General features: G+C 51.6%; 1 non-coding gene across 1 annotated transcript; it reads right to left on the bottom strand.

Moving 5' to 3' along the window:
- Positions 1-2404: 2404 nt before the first annotated feature.
- On the bottom strand, positions 2405-2466 carry LOC149866541 (U7 small nuclear RNA). The gene has a single exon (XR_016442162.1). It is a non-coding gene; the product is annotated as a U7 small nuclear RNA (small nuclear RNA).
- Positions 2467-15338: the final 12872 nt, after the last annotated feature.

Below are 15338 nucleotides of genomic sequence, written 5' to 3'. Positions count from 1 at the left end.
GGTACATATTCCACCTTGGGCCATTCCAGGTATCAACTAGTAGCAAGTTCTTTGCATCAGGAAGTTCCTAAGATCATTTTTATATGTGCTGGCATTTCAGAGACTCTTTCCTATTATATGTTACACAAGCTCATATTTCTACCCCGGGTTTTTAAGATTTATTTTCCACACTGGTTGAAACCTGCAAAACATTTGCAATTAAAGTTTTATTGGAAAAGTATTTCTTTAAATACAGGATTTTTAGTTATCCACTGACCAAATATTGTAACGGAATCAAAACTTCTCACCCTTAAAAGGCACCATCCCTGCCATGCCAGCCCTGGGACCCCATTCACCCCAGCCCATGCCCCTGCCTCTGCTCCACTCCCTCCCTCACTGTGGGGGCCTCGATCTTCCCCTCCTCCCCATGTCCCTTCTCCATGACAGACTTACTCACTGGAGGGGGGTGATGCATGAGTGTATGCACACTTGAGTGTGCTTGCACTCAGCCCCCCTGATCCTATTTTCTTCCTGCACCTATGCACCCCAGTAAACTTTGTCAGCCTTGGCTATAGCCAATGCCCAATGCCCCTGGGAAGGCTTAAGAACACCCTGACACATGTAGCAGAAAGTGTGGGAGCACCCAGCAAAGCCCAGAAGCCTGGGAAATACTGATAGAACATAGCAGGTGCATCTACGCAGAACGCTAAAGAAGCAGTGGACTAATTCTACTGAGCATTAGTGCAGCAGGCAACACCCGTACTAATGCACTAATGTGTAGCAGAATTAATCTACTGGCATTAGCATCACAAAAAAAGCGCGCTCTGGTGGTAATTCACAGTAGCACTGATTACAGCGCATTAAGTTAGTACCTATAATTATAGGTATTAAACTTAATGCATTATAATTATATGTAGATGTAATCACGTAATTACATGGATGTGTAAATGTGCCCAGGCATAGCTACACCTTGATCATCCTTGACCAGTGACTGTCCAACCTCTTCTTGAACACCTCAAGGGATGAAGGGTCCACAGCTTCCCCAGTCAGTCTGTTCCACTGCCTCACTGTTCTAACAGTCAAGGTGTTTTTCTGTAGATCCAATCTAAACTTACCTAGTTTGCTGCAACTTCAAGCTGTTGGTTTGTGTCCTCCTCTCTAGCAAGAGAGAAAAAGTGCTTTCCCTCTTCTTTATGACAGCCCTTCAAGTATTTGAAGAGTGCTATCATGTTCCCTCTTAAGCACCTTTTCCACAAACTGAACATGCCTAGCTCCTTCAGTCTCTTCTCATATGACTTGCTTTCTATGCCCATTATCATCTTTGTACCTGCCTCTGAACCCTCTCTAACTTCTCCATGTTGTTTAAAAAATGTGGAGTCCAGAAATGCATACAGTACTTCAGATGAGGCCTAACCAGTGCCAAGTAGAGAGGCACTATCACCTTCATTGTCTTCTGCCTAACACTTCTATTGGTGCAACACTTCCAAAACTGGCCTTTTTGTGCAGCTGCATCACACTGCAGGCTCATACTGAGTCTGTGATCTACCAAGACTCCCAAATCTTTTTCCATGGTGCCTGGGGGGCAAGCTGCTGCCAGGCCCAGAGCTGTGGGGGGGCCCTGGTGCTTCCTCCGTGTCAGCAGCACCCCCAGGGACCACCCCAGCAGGGTGCCAGCAGGTGGGTGCTGCCCAGGGGGTGCCACTGCCACAGAGGGAAGCGCCAGGGTTCCCCACAGCTCAGGGCTCACCAGCAACTTAGTCTGAAGCTGTGGGAGATGCAGGTGGGCTCCAGGAGAAAATAAAATCAGGACACTCACCACTTTTTTTTTCTTGTTCACGTGAGCTGCCACTGGATCATGTAGCCCCTGAGCTGCAGAGGGACCCTGGTGCTTCCCTCTGTGGCAGCGGCACCCCCTGGGCAGCACCCACCCGCTGGCACCCTGCTGGGGTGGTCCCTGGGGGTGCTGCTGCCATGGAGGAAGCACCAGGGCCCCCCACAGCTCTGGGCCTGGCAGCAGCTTGCCCCCTAGGTGTAGGATAAGTGGACAGGCTCCAGGGGGAAAAATAAAAGGATCGGGCCCCTCACCACTTCTCTCTCCCCCCCACCGCCCCCACTTCAGCAGAGCCACCTGTCTGCCCAGAGCACTTTGAGTGGTTTTTTTCATTAATCATTGTGATTGGCCATGAAGACAACTAACCAGTGTTCCAGAAAAACAGAATAAGCCTATTATTATTATAGATTAACAAACTACCCATCAAGCACAACAATGGTGGGAGCCAGTACAGACAGAGACCTCCTTGCCCCCTATGGGATTTGGCTTCTCTCCCTTCCCCTTTATGCCTGGGTTTGAACTACATGTCAAGCTCCACCCTGCTATGCATTTTTCACAGTAACATTTATTTCTTTTCTTGGAACTAGATAAAAATGTGGTTTTCCATACATTCAGAAAACCTGCTAGACAAATACTGAAAGAGCAATAAGCCACTTAGTCATAATCTGCTGAATGATTGCCATATCCTGGACAATATCTATTTACATCATGGTGAGCTATCACTGCTCTATCAATGCTATAGCTGAAACTACATATTTAAATAGAATTTCATATCCTGATTACCTGAATCTTTCTCTTCGTCTTTTTAATGACCCCACCCCCCAAAAAATGTAGCTACAGGCACTTTACCTGATATGCAAATTAGCAATTTACTCTATTGAACAATAGTTGTTAAACTCTGCCTCTTTTCAGATTATGCCACTGCATGGGTAACTTGGAGAGGTGAGTTAAAGTCCTTTGTTGTGCCTATGGATCTGCTGTCATCTTCAGGCTGGAAAAGCGATAGCAGCCAGCCCCCAGCATCCTGAATACTGAACCACCGAGATTTTTTCCTTTTCACAGGGGACTGAACTATGCTGGTTCAGCTCCAGTTTACCACAGGCTCAGTGCAGGCACACAGGCGGTTATCCTACAGGAAAGCTTTCTCCTGAAGGTCTTATGCCCATACCTTAACTATATTGTAAGGATTAGCATGTCATTAAAAAAATTTAGAGCATGGGGTGATAATGGAGCATGGGAGTGATCACTGATAACACCTGTGCTTGCTTGTTCTCTCTCTCTCTCTCTCATATACACACACACATCCCCAGGTAATTAAGTGATTACATGAAAAAAAAATCCTAAATTTAAAAAATTAGATGCTCATCACCACTAGAATTAAAGTTTTCCATGCACCCTCCTTCATACATGCAATTTATGACAGTCTTTCATCATGAGATCACAACCTTTTGTGACAGAAGAATAAGAGACAGAGTCAAGACAAGGTAACATTCAGGCTTTATTTCTTCTCCCTATGTACCATTTAGTGTGTGTGTGTGCGCGCACGTGTGTGTGTGCGTGTGTGTATGTGTGTTGGCACATACATGTATGCATGTGTTTGTGTGTGGATGGATGCATGGATGCATGCACATGTTTGGACAGTGGTAGGAATAAGGCTATATCTAGAACAAAGGGTGGAGCCAGGACTGGGTGAACGATAAGAAAAACAAGAGCTGCATTGGGAACTTGATTTGTGCATCTCATTCCAAACGTTAGCTCTCTGTTTTCTTGCTCAGAATCTGGCACACCCAACCCCATGTGGGCACAATAGTGAACTTGTTTCCTTAATCTAGAGGCACTGAATTGGAAGGCGGTATCCTGGGCCTTTGAGTCTGGACTCTTACATTTGCAGTCAATCGTATACTCAAGCTGTCCCCCAAACCTTTGCAATGGCAAGGTGTTAGCAGAGTCCTGGTCACCCCCCTTGTACCTATGGCATGTTGTACAATGTTCTCTGCAGTTCTGGTTGTGGTGCATTCTCTTGGACAGGGGTAGCAGAGGCGGCGGGACAGGCATGGACAGATCCTCTAGGCAGCTGAAGCAGCTTGTCTGCGATCACAGCCTGGCAGACACAGCTGAAGGCATCCAGGGACCCAGGGAACACTTCACTCAAGTGGATCCCGTGGGCAGCACCAAGTCCAGAATCGACTTTGTTTTCCTCCCAGCAGGGTGGAATGCAGAGAAGGCCTGCTGTACACCCGTGTGTTTCTCAGACCAGTCCCTCCTCACCCTCCGGGCCGACCTGGGGAGACAACTAGAAAAAGGCAGAGGAATGTGGAAGCTGAACACCAGCCTCCTGGAAGATGAGCGGACTAGGCACAGCTACAGAGAGCGCTACGCAGGCTGGAGGACCCCCCAGAACCAGACTGAGTGGTGGGAAAGCATAAAAGAGAGGAGCAGGGGCTTTTTCCAGCAAGTGGGCAAGTGGTGGGCCCTCTTCTGCTGGAGGTGGCATGAGTGCCTGACCTGTAAGTTACAGGACCTGCACAGGTAGCTGGTGGCAGGCCAGGATGTGAGGGAGGCCATGAAAAAGAACTTCCAGGCCAGGGCTCCTTGGGTGCAGGAGGGGGAGGAGTGGTCTGCTTACTTCTCCAGGCTGAAGAAGAGCAAGGAGGAGGTCATGACATGCCTGAAAGATGGGGGACTGGAGCACTGGTTGAAGGACAGCATGCTGGCCACAGTGGACGCCTTCTACCAGGAGCTCTACATCGAGAAGCCAGTGGAACCGGAGGCCATGCAGCTGTGCCTATGAAGTCTCACTGAGACCCTCCGGGAGGGCGAGTAGTGGCAGCTGGAGGAGGACTGGATGCTGGAGGAGCTTGAGCGGACCCTCTGAAGTTTCAAGAATGGGAAGACTCCTGGGTTGGATGGCTGGCCCAAGGATTTTTTACCTGATCTTCTGGGACCTGGTGGGCCCAGACCTGCTGGAGCTGTTTTGAGAGTGCCTGTAGGAGGGCCGGCTGGGAGTGGGGATGGAGCGGGGCCTTGTGACCCTCCTGTACAAGAAGGGTCTGAGGGAGGAGTTGAAGAACTGGAGGCCGATCACCGTCCTGAACTTCGACCTTAAGCTGCTGGCCAAAGTCTTGGCAGAGCGATTTAAATCCATCCTAGGTGCAGTCATCCACAGGGACCAGCTGTGTGGGGTGCTGGGGCTCCAGATCCATGGAGCCCTGAAGCGACTGAGAGATGTGCTCCAGCTGGAAAGGGAGAGAAGGCAGAGCATTGCTGTCCTAAACCTGGACCTGGAGAAGACCTACGACAGAATGTCCCACCAGTTCCTGTTCCAGACCCTGGAGCAGACAGGTGTCCCCTCAACTTCTGTTAGCTGGATCAGGACCCTCTACACAGAAGTGAGCAGCAAAGTGCAGATCAATGGTTTCCTGAGTGCCCAGATTGCGGTGGAGTTGGGGGTCCAGCAGGGCTGCCCACTCTCTCTGATCCTGTTCATCTGCACCATTCAGCCCCGACCCAGCACCTGAGGCAGGACCCAGGGATCCATGGAGTCTACATCCCGAGTATCAGCAACCAAGAGGCCAAGGTCCTGGCCTACATGGAAGATTTGAGCATCCTGTGCTGGAACAAATGATTGGTAGAGAGAGCCCTGGAGCACATGCAGGTATACAAGGTGGCAGCAGGGGCCAAACGCAATGTGAGCAAGAACACCTGCCTTGCTATGGGCAATCTCAGGGATCTGGAGTCCCTGGAGGTTTCTGTTCCCCAGCGAGGGGGTCAGAATCCTTGGGATAGATTTTGACCCTGAGCTGAGTGGCAGGACAGCATGGGAGAAGACAGAGGCAAAGGTAAAGCACAGACTGGGGCTGTGGCACATGCACTCCCTTTCCATGGGGGGGCGTGTTGTGCTTGTGGAGGTGCAGTTGTTACTGGTGCTTCTGTACACTGCACTGGTCTTCCCCCATTCCGAGCATGTTGCCCACGGGATCCAGAGGGCTGTGTGCATTTTCTCCTGGGGCTCCACATGGGAAAAGGTTGCCTTGAAGACCTTGTACAAGGACAAGAGGGCTGGGGGCAGGGGCATGCCAGACATCCTCTTGTTCCTGTGGGCCAAATATATCAGCCTGATCTGCAAGCTGGTGATGGACATAGAATCCAAAACCACGTGCCTGGTGACATATTTTGCAGGGCACATCTTGGGACACTGGGGGGTATTCAACCCGACCAGCCACAGATCATGGATCATGGGCTCACCATGATTCTACAAGATCCTAAACCAGTGCCACAACCCGTATGGCCTGCAGACCACAGGCCTCATGACCATGAGCAACCACAAGAAGATCCAGGAGATGATGAGGCTGAGGGATACCACGTCGCCCGTGGACATGCTCCTGGGTGACGCGTGTCAGGCTGTGTGGGAGCGCATCGACCACAAGGACCTGCGCAAAGATCACAAGGACCTAAACTGGCTAATAACCCACCGAGCCCTGGCAGTGAGGGCCCGGAGATGTAGAGAGGGTCAGCTGGGGAGACCCAACTGCCACAGAGCCACCAAGATGACTGACCACCTCCCTTGGCTCTGGCTCTGCACCTGCGCCAAAGAGGTATGGAAAAGGGTGAAGCAACTTTGCAAAGTGGTGACTGGCGTCAACCAGCTAACCAAAGAAGCGGCACTGTACAGGCACCTTGCCAAACACCAAGGGAACCCGTTGCCTCATTTCGACCAGTTTGCGTCCTGCATCAGGAGCACCCTGTGGAAGGCCAGGAACTTCCTGTTGTACATGCACGTGGCCATAGATGTAGTAGGCTGTGTGAAAATGGCTCTGACTGAACTCCAGACCTGCTACAAGAAATCGGTAGTGGAGGATGGAGAGGACGTGGTCAAAGCCACCTGGCACAGAGACGTATGGCACAGGACCTTCCAACTTCTCCTGTGCAGAGAAGGGGGTGGTAACAGTGAGGAAGAGGAAGAGACAAGTAGAACTGAGGACAGTGACAGCAGCAGCGGGTCCTCCAGCAGGAGCTGGTGCAACAGCGACATAGGCAACAGGTAAACTGAGTATGTGACCCCCGGAAGCGGGATGGGGATGAAAGGAAAAGGGTTGCTTGGTCTGAGAGACCAGAAGTTGCTTGTGTGTGTGGTGCACGATGCAGATATTTTAATGGGTTCAGGTGGCCAGCGGGCCTTTATACAGGTGCACGTGTGAGTTTTATAACAGGTTAAGGTTTTCTTTCAGGAGTGATACTCGGAGCATAGATATATATAACCTTATGTATAGAGAGACATATATTTTTACCAAAAAAAAAAGTCAGGTTGCTTCTTGGCCTCTTGAAGGCTCAGATCAAATGTAGTGGCTTCTTAACCTAGCAGGGGAAATACCCATGTATCTGTGTTCAAGAAGGCAGTTTTCCTGAGCCACCTCACAGGAGAACTGCTCTTCTGGAGTAGTTCAGTATCGGCTGAGGTGCAGCGGCTTTGAGGGCTTTATGGCTGAGGGCAAACAAAACTCGGGGGCATCTGAGCCACAAGCCTCTGGGCTTGGGCCTACAAGTAGGATGCCCACCAAAGGTTTTGGAAACATCTGAAGCCCCAGCTGTGGGTGGAGGATGTTTTCCAGTAGTAGAGCCACTTATGGTTCTGGACTCTTGGATCTGGAATTAGTTTTGGCTAATTTGGCCTCAGATACAAATTATATATAGAAACAAAAAGTCAGGTTGCTTGGCAGGGGAAATACCATCACCACTAAGGTGGTTTTCTTACTTGCAGGCGAGAATCACTTTCTTGATGGGGGTAGTACCAATACCTTGACTAAGGTAATGTATAGTTAACCTCCCACTTTCTCTTCCAGTGCATAGATCTTGGCCTTACGCCCACTTTATGGAAGTGGGAGACTCCTCCCTAGCTTGCTCCTACAGCCATATGGCTAAGGGCAAGCAACACTCAGGGGCATTTGAACCCCAAGCTTGGGCCTGCAGGTAGAATGCCCGCCAAGTGATTTGGAAGCATCTGAAGCCCCATGCAGAGGTGGAGGATTTTTGCGGGTAGTAGGGCCACATATGATTCTTGATGACTCATGGATTTGGAATTGATTGGGATGATTTGACTTGGAACATGAACATTTTTCTTTAAAAAAAGTCAGACTGAACTATGTAGACTTGAACAATTGGGTTTGGCTTAAATCAATTTGGCATAAGCAATTTGGGCCTAAGACAAAAAAGTATATAAGTAAGGTTTCATGTGAGATTTTGTGATCACCATGATGAGATCTTCAGGCAAGCTATTTGTTTTCCGTTGAAGATGATTCTCCCAGGGTGAGTACTGTCCCTTACACTTTGGGCAGGCTCATTTCTGCAAGTTTCCCCAGATGCAGGAAGCTTCATTGAACAATTTTATGGCAATGGGGGAATGCGTCCATGCTATACCTCTTGGTTGCTCCTTGGTCTTTTGGCTATGAGTAAGCAAGACTATGGGACATCTGAACCCTAAAGTCTCTGGGCTTGAGCCTTGCATGTAGGATGTTTGCTATGCCTTTGGGGAGTATCTGAAACCTCAGACTGATGAGTCTGGGAGAGAATATTTGTTGGGCCATACAGACATAAGCAATTGAGTTCTGTTTAATTGAAATTTGGAACTTGAGTATTGGATTTTCCCAACAGAATTCAGAACCAATTTGGTCCTTGAAACAAAATGAAAAAAACCCCAACAGTATGTTTGCCTAATATGGGCCACGTGTTTTATAGTCATGTTCTGTGTTGGTTGCATTTCATCAAAGACTTCATGATTAGTTTCCATCACTGAGCACATATTGCTTTTGGCAGCAGGGTAACAATAGAAAATATATTTAATAGAGCTGTCTTGTTTGCAAGTGTATTAAAAAGAGCTTTTTCCACTCATGCAGGTTGGGGGCAGAAACTTTGTCTTATATTCAAGACCTACTTGGCCCAGCCCCCCAGGGAGCCCCGTGACCGGAGCCGCGCGAACAGGCTGCGTAAACAGGCGCTCGAGTTAGCGCAGAGTTCGCGCAGGAGAGGGCGCGGGAGGGCACGAGACCCTGCCTGCGACCCCCCCAGAGTAGTCAGCCCCAGCCGTAGCCAGCCTACCAGAGGCATGACACGGATGGGCACGCGCCGCACCCCGAGGGTCCCCTCGGGCTCTGCGGCCCCCCCATTGGGCACCTCAGAGACGGCCACCCAAATGGAGCCCATGGTGCCGGGCTCCACGCAGACAGAGCCCCTGGCTCTTGGCTGTGGGGGCTGCCTGTCCCTTTTTCAGGCTCTGGGGCCCGGGAGCATGACCACCTCCCCTTGCGGGGTCTGCTCCCTACTGGGGTCTCTGGCGCGCCAGCTGGAGGAGCTCCAGGCCACAGTCCAGAGACTGCGTGCCATCAGGGACTGCGAGCAGGACACAGACTCCTACTGCCAGGCCCTTCTCCCCCGGGAGCCGCAGGGGAGAGCACCGTCTCCCTCCACGACTAAGGAGGACTCTGGGACCTCCCGCTCTGCCCAGTCAGGGGCATGGACCAGGTGGTCAAGGGCCCCAAGGCCCGCCGCACCAAGGCCCCTCCCTCACCGGAGCTTAGCAACAGGTTCGCACCTCTTGCAGCCCCAGCAGAGCCTGCTCAGTTGCCAGCTCCCGCAGGCAACCCAGGCTCAACCACAGCTACTGCCCCCGCTCTCCCCAAGAGAGAGCGAAAGGTGTTTGTTGTGGGAGACTCCATCCTGCGGGGCACTGAGGGGGCAATCTGCCGCCCCGACCCCTTAGCCCGGGAAGTCTGCTGCTTCCCGGGGGCCCACATCCGAGACATTGCGGAGAGGATCCCACAGCTCCTCCGGCCCACAGACCACTACCCCATGCTCCTTATTCACGTGGGCGCACCAATGACATGGCTTGGAGCACCCCCAGCCAGGTCATGAGGTGCTACAGGGAGTTGGGAGCGGGGCTTAGGGGTCTGGGAATTCAGGTGGTGTTTTCGTCGATCCTCCCAGTCTCGGGCTATGGGCTGAGGAGGCAGAGGAGGATCCACGCAGTCAACCAAAGACTGCGGAGCTGGTGTCATCGGGAAGGCTTTGGCTTCCATGACCACAGCCTGATCTTTGGCGAGAGAGGCAGTGAGCTGCTGGGAAGAGATGGCCTCCACCTCTCTCCCCTGGGGAGGAGGCTCTTCTCAGCCAGGCTGGCTGACCTGCTCCACCGGGCTATAAAAAATGCCCGCTGGGGGATGGGGGGACTACTGCCACTGCTGGCCCGCTGAGTGACCCTTGCAAAGCCAGCAGACCAAGGCACTTAAGGGAGCCCACCCCTGCCCCAGCCCTGGCACAATCTGTGGGCAAGGCAAGAGCCCCCAAGGGCACACTTGCCTGCCTGTACACTAATGCCAGGAGCCTGGGCAACAAGCAGGAGGAGCTCGTCCTCCTGCTCAGTGCAAAGAATTATGACGTCATTGGGATAACGGAGACCTGGTGGGACTCTACCCATGACTGGACCACGGGTATAGAGGGCTATACCCTGAACAGGAGGGATCGTGTTGACAGAAAGGGCGGGGGTGTAGCTCTCTATGTGAAGGAAAGCTACATGTCCCTGCAAGCTGATGTTGGCGACCGGCATGGACAGCTAGAGACCCTCTGGGTAAAATTTGTGGGGAATACGGCACAGGGGACACAATGGTGGGAGTCTACTACAGACCTCCCACTCAAAGTCCTGAGCTTGACCAGGAGTTCGCCCGGGAACTGACTGAGGCCGCTTGCTCCAGGGCCTTGGTTGTCATGGGTGACTTCAATTTCCCGGACATCTCGTGGGAAGATCACTCAGCAAAATCCGAGCGGCCGCAAAGTTTTCTCTCGTGCGTGGATGACCTCTACCTGACTCAACAAGTCTATGGGCCAATGAGAGGCAAAGCGCTGCTCGACCTGGTACCGGCTACGGGAAACGACCTAATCGGTGACCTAGTGATCGATGGGAAGCTGGGTGACAGCGACCACGACCTGATCACCTTCACCATCCGCCGTAAAGCCGGCAAGTCAGTCAGCAGCACAGAAGTCCTTGACTTCAGAAAAGCCGACTTTGACAAGCTCAAGAGGCTTGTCGGTCAGGCCCTCAGGGACCATGACCCCAGGGAGATGGGAGTTCAACAAGAGTGGTTGCTTCTCAAGGAAGCGATCCTCAATGCACAAGCTAAATCTATTCCAACATGGAGGAAAGGCAGCAAGAAGGCACAGCAGCCCCCCTGGCTCTCCAGGGACCTAGCGGACCTCCTGCGGCTAAAAAGGAAAGCCTACAAAGGATGGAGGATGGGATTCACCTCCAAGGAGGATTATTCTGGGCTGGTCCGGTCCTGCAGGGAGCAAACCAGGAAAGCCAAGGCTGCAACTGAACTCCAACTAGCTTCAAGCATCAAGGAGAACAAAAAGTCCTTTTTCAGATATGTGGGGAGCCGGAGGAAAAGCAAGGGCAATGTTGGATCCCTGCTAAACCAGATGGGGCAACTGACAACTGACGCCCAGGAAAAAGCCAACCTATTAAATAGGTACTTTGTGTCAGTCTTTCATCAGTCCCATGGGACGCCCATGCCTGCTATGGGACAGGGAGATCCGGGTGATGGGGATCCCCTATCCTCCATAAATGCTGACCTCGTGAAGGAACACCTTAAGAAGCTGGATACCTTCAAGTCAGCCGGCCCTGACAATCTGCACCCCAGGGTACTCAAGCAGCTGGCGAGCGTCATAGCCCAGCCCCTGGCACGGATCTTTGAAAACTCCTGGTGCTCTGGTGTAGTGCCCGAAGACTGGAAGAAGGCCAATGTGGTGCCGATCTTCAAGAAAGGGAGGAGAGTGGATCCGGCTAACTACAGGCCCATTAGCCTGACTTCTATCCTGGGGAAGATCTTAGAAAAGTTTATTAAGGAGGCCATCCTTGAGGGACTGGCCCAGGCTAACATTCTAAGGGACAGCCAGCACAGGTTTGTTGCAGGTAGGTCTTGTTTGACCAATTTCATTTCCTTCTATGACTAGGTGACCTATCACCTGGACAAGGGAGAAGAGATTGATGTCATATATCTTGACTTCAAAAAAGGTTTTGATCTGGTATCCCATGATCACCTCTTGGCCAAACTGGCCAGTTGTGGCTTTGGCTCCACCACGATCTGCTGCCTGGGAAACTGACTCTGTGGTCAGACCCAGAGGGTTGTAATCGATGGCAGTCACTCATCGTGGTGCCCTGTGACGAGTGGGGTTCCTCAAGGCTCTGTCCTTGGACCCATACTGTTCAACATCTTCATTAATGATGTGGACATTGGAGTCAGGAGTGGACTGGCCAAGTTCACCGATGACACCAAACTTTGGGGCAAAGCATCCACGCCAGAAGATAGGTGGGTGATCCAGGCTGACCTGGACAAGCTCAGCAAATGGGCAGATGAGAACCTCATGGTGTTTAACACCGAAAAATGCAAGGTTCTCCACCTTGAGAGGAAAAACCTGCAGCTTCCTTATAGGCTCGTCAGTGCTACGTTGGATAGCACTACAGAAGAAAGAGACTTGGGGGTCATCATTGACCACAAGATGAACATGAGCCTGCAATGCGATGCTGCGGCTAGTAAAGCCACCAAAACGCTGGCTTGCATCCATAGATGCTTCTCGAGCAAATCCCGGGACATCATTCTCCCCTTGTACTCGGCCTTGGTGAGGCCACAGCTGGAGTACTGCGTCCAGTTTTGGGCTCCACAATTCAAAAAGGATGTGGAGAAGCTTGAGAGAGTCCAGAGGAGAGCCACGCGCATGATCCGAGGTCAGGAAAACAGATCTTACGATGACAGGCTGAGAGCCATGGGACTCTTTAGCCTGGAAAAGCGTAGGCTCAGGGGTGATCTGATGGCCACCTATAAGTTTATCAGGGGTGACCACCAGGATCTGGGGGAACGTTTGTTCACCAGAGCGCCCCAAGGGATGACGAGGTCGAACGGTCACAAACTCCTGCAAGACCGTTTCAGGCTGGACATAAGGAAGAATTTCTTTACTGTCCGAGCCCCCAAGGTCTGGAACAGTCTGCCAGCGGAGGTGGTTCAAGCACCTACATTGAACACCTTCAAGAGTAAATTGGATGCTTATCTTGCTGGGATCCTATGACCCCAGCTGACTTCCTGCCCTTTGGGCAGGGGGCTGGACTCGATGATCTCCCGAGGTCCCTTCCAACCCTAATCTCTATGAAATCTATGAAATCTAAATGTAAAGTATGTGGGGATCTTATTTTGCATTTCTACCCAGAGCAAGTTGCACCAGTCTAACTTAAACTCTATTTTTGAACTGATGGTTAATAATTTTTCTGAGAAAGATACTTAATTTTGATTTAAGAGAGGAGCTAATCATGATGTAATTCAAACGTGTCCCAAGTATTGAAAAACACCAAAAATCCACTTATACGGCACCTTTCCCATGCAGAGAAGTCCTGAGTTGGCCAGAAGATGGAGTTATTGTGCTAAATGAAGTTGTTTCACTTCCTTGATTGCTGAGGTTTTTGCTCTGTAGAAAAGGGTGGGTGATCTCCACAAAATTCCACAGCTGAAATCCGGTGGGTAGGCCCCCAAGATGGGTACAGGTGGATGGAAAAAGAGTCACCGGGACCAGGATGCAGGCACATGGATGTTGTTTACTGTGGCATGAGTGCTCTCACAGTAGGGTGAGGTGACCACCTTTTCAAAATAGAAAGGCAGTGTGGCCAGAGCTAAGCTGAGCAGGGGCAGATCTGGGCTGTCTGCTGAAGGCTTAGGGCTCCCTGCCCTGCTGCCTTTACCCCAGAAGCCTCATGTTGGCCACACACTCCCTGCCCACTCAGCAGCAGCGTGGGCACAAGTCCATGCTGCCGTTCCCCCTGTGGCTGCCAGGCAGGTAGGGCGTGCCTCACCATGGTGGCACAACCAATGCAGGGCTCCCAGGGGGAGGGCAGTGCGGGGGGGGAGCCCCAAGGCTACACTGGGCATCTCACATAAGCCCATGCATAAATCTGGGGGGACACATGCCCCCTTTCCCTCCCACCCCCGGGATGAGCTGTCCATGTCTCTGTCCCACTCCCCACCGTTGCCCCAGGCCCCATGAAGCACCCTGGCTGGGTAATGCCCCCAGCCCCTTCCCCTGCCCCACTCCCTTCCTCACTGTGGGGGCCTCAATCTGCTCCCCCTGGCCCCCCTATGCTCCTTCTCCCCCCAGACTTAATTGCTGGGAGCTGCTTTCCACACTACCTGGCTGTATTCCCAACCCCATGCATGTGTGCAGGTGTCTGCAGCATCACATACTGCATGGCTGCATTTGGCTGGGTGTGGCCATTGGGAGCAAATTTGCTCCCAATGGCTGCAACCAGGGCTGCAGGGGTGTACACTTGCAGTGGCACAAATAATAGTGGCGCAGATCTGTCCTGCCACTTTGTGCTGCCGCATAAATCCCTGTATGTGCGCTTTGGTGAGGGACAAATTGTCCTGCTTTGGGCAAACTGCCCTTTCCCTGCTCCTCCCAGTGCCCAGTGTGCTGGAGCAGACATAGCACAAATGGAATAGTAGAGGCAGCCAAAGCATCTCCCTGAAGGATTGAGCCTCTGTTTCAGTGCATGCTACTGTAGAGTGCACCATGCCACCTTTTGTCTGTTTTTATTTTTACTACCAGGAAAACCCAGTAGCAAATGTTGCCTGCACACCTCAAATTTGCAGTGTGGGACATGTTTTAACATTCTTGGTATGTAGTCTGTGGCATTGTAAAGAAGTTAGCGGCACCACACACCACACATAACTGCATGTCTGGATGCAACTGATGAAGAACTTCAGTCCAGGGCTGCTCCTGCCATGCTCTGCCCCACTTCAGCTCCAGGCTCCCCCAGAAGCCAGCCCCAGGCTGACATGGGGCACAGAGGCTGGTTCTAATCTCTGTGGGGCAGGGGAGATCTGTTCTGGGTCCCAGAGAGCTGCCTCCCAGCCACGTAGAGATCAGGGCATTTCCCAATCTCCCCGTGGCTGAATGAGCTGTCCCTGCTGCCAGGTAACTGCCTCCAAGCCACGTGGAAATCAGGACCCATCCTGATCTCCACATGGCTGGAAGGCAACATCCTGCTGAGCTGGGACATCTCTCCCCACCCACTGTGGCCCCCTGCTGCCTAAGCTGACTGGGAGCAATTTGCTCCTGGTCAGTATCTACACATGTAAACATTACACTAATGTGCCAATTTTTAGTACCATATCTACAGGTACTAGAAAATGGTGTATTAGATTAATCTACTGTGCAGTAATTGCTGCACATGTATAGATGGTGATGCTTCACTGAGCATTCAATTAGTCTAATGTGCAGTAAAGCATCTTGTGTAGATGCACCCAGTGTCATCCTCTGCTGTTAATTTAGACAACTTTGGGTGTGTTCAAATGAGTGTATATGTGTGGTATGTGGCACTGCAGACCCATCTATGGTGCCACATACTGCACATGCCACACATGCAGCATTCCCCGTACTGCTGATTTGCATTTTGAGGTGTTTTTGACACCAGGAGATCCCAGTGTCAAAAAAAAAC

This window comes from Crocodylus siamensis, chromosome 4 (assembly GCF_052110815.1).
Source record: "Crocodylus siamensis isolate JL-2025a chromosome 4, ASM5211081v1, whole genome shotgun sequence".
Classification (NCBI taxonomy): domain Eukaryota; kingdom Metazoa; phylum Chordata; order Crocodylia; family Crocodylidae; genus Crocodylus; species Crocodylus siamensis.
The sequence above is the reverse complement of the archived record's forward strand: the minus strand, read 5'-3'. Positions and strand labels throughout refer to the sequence as shown.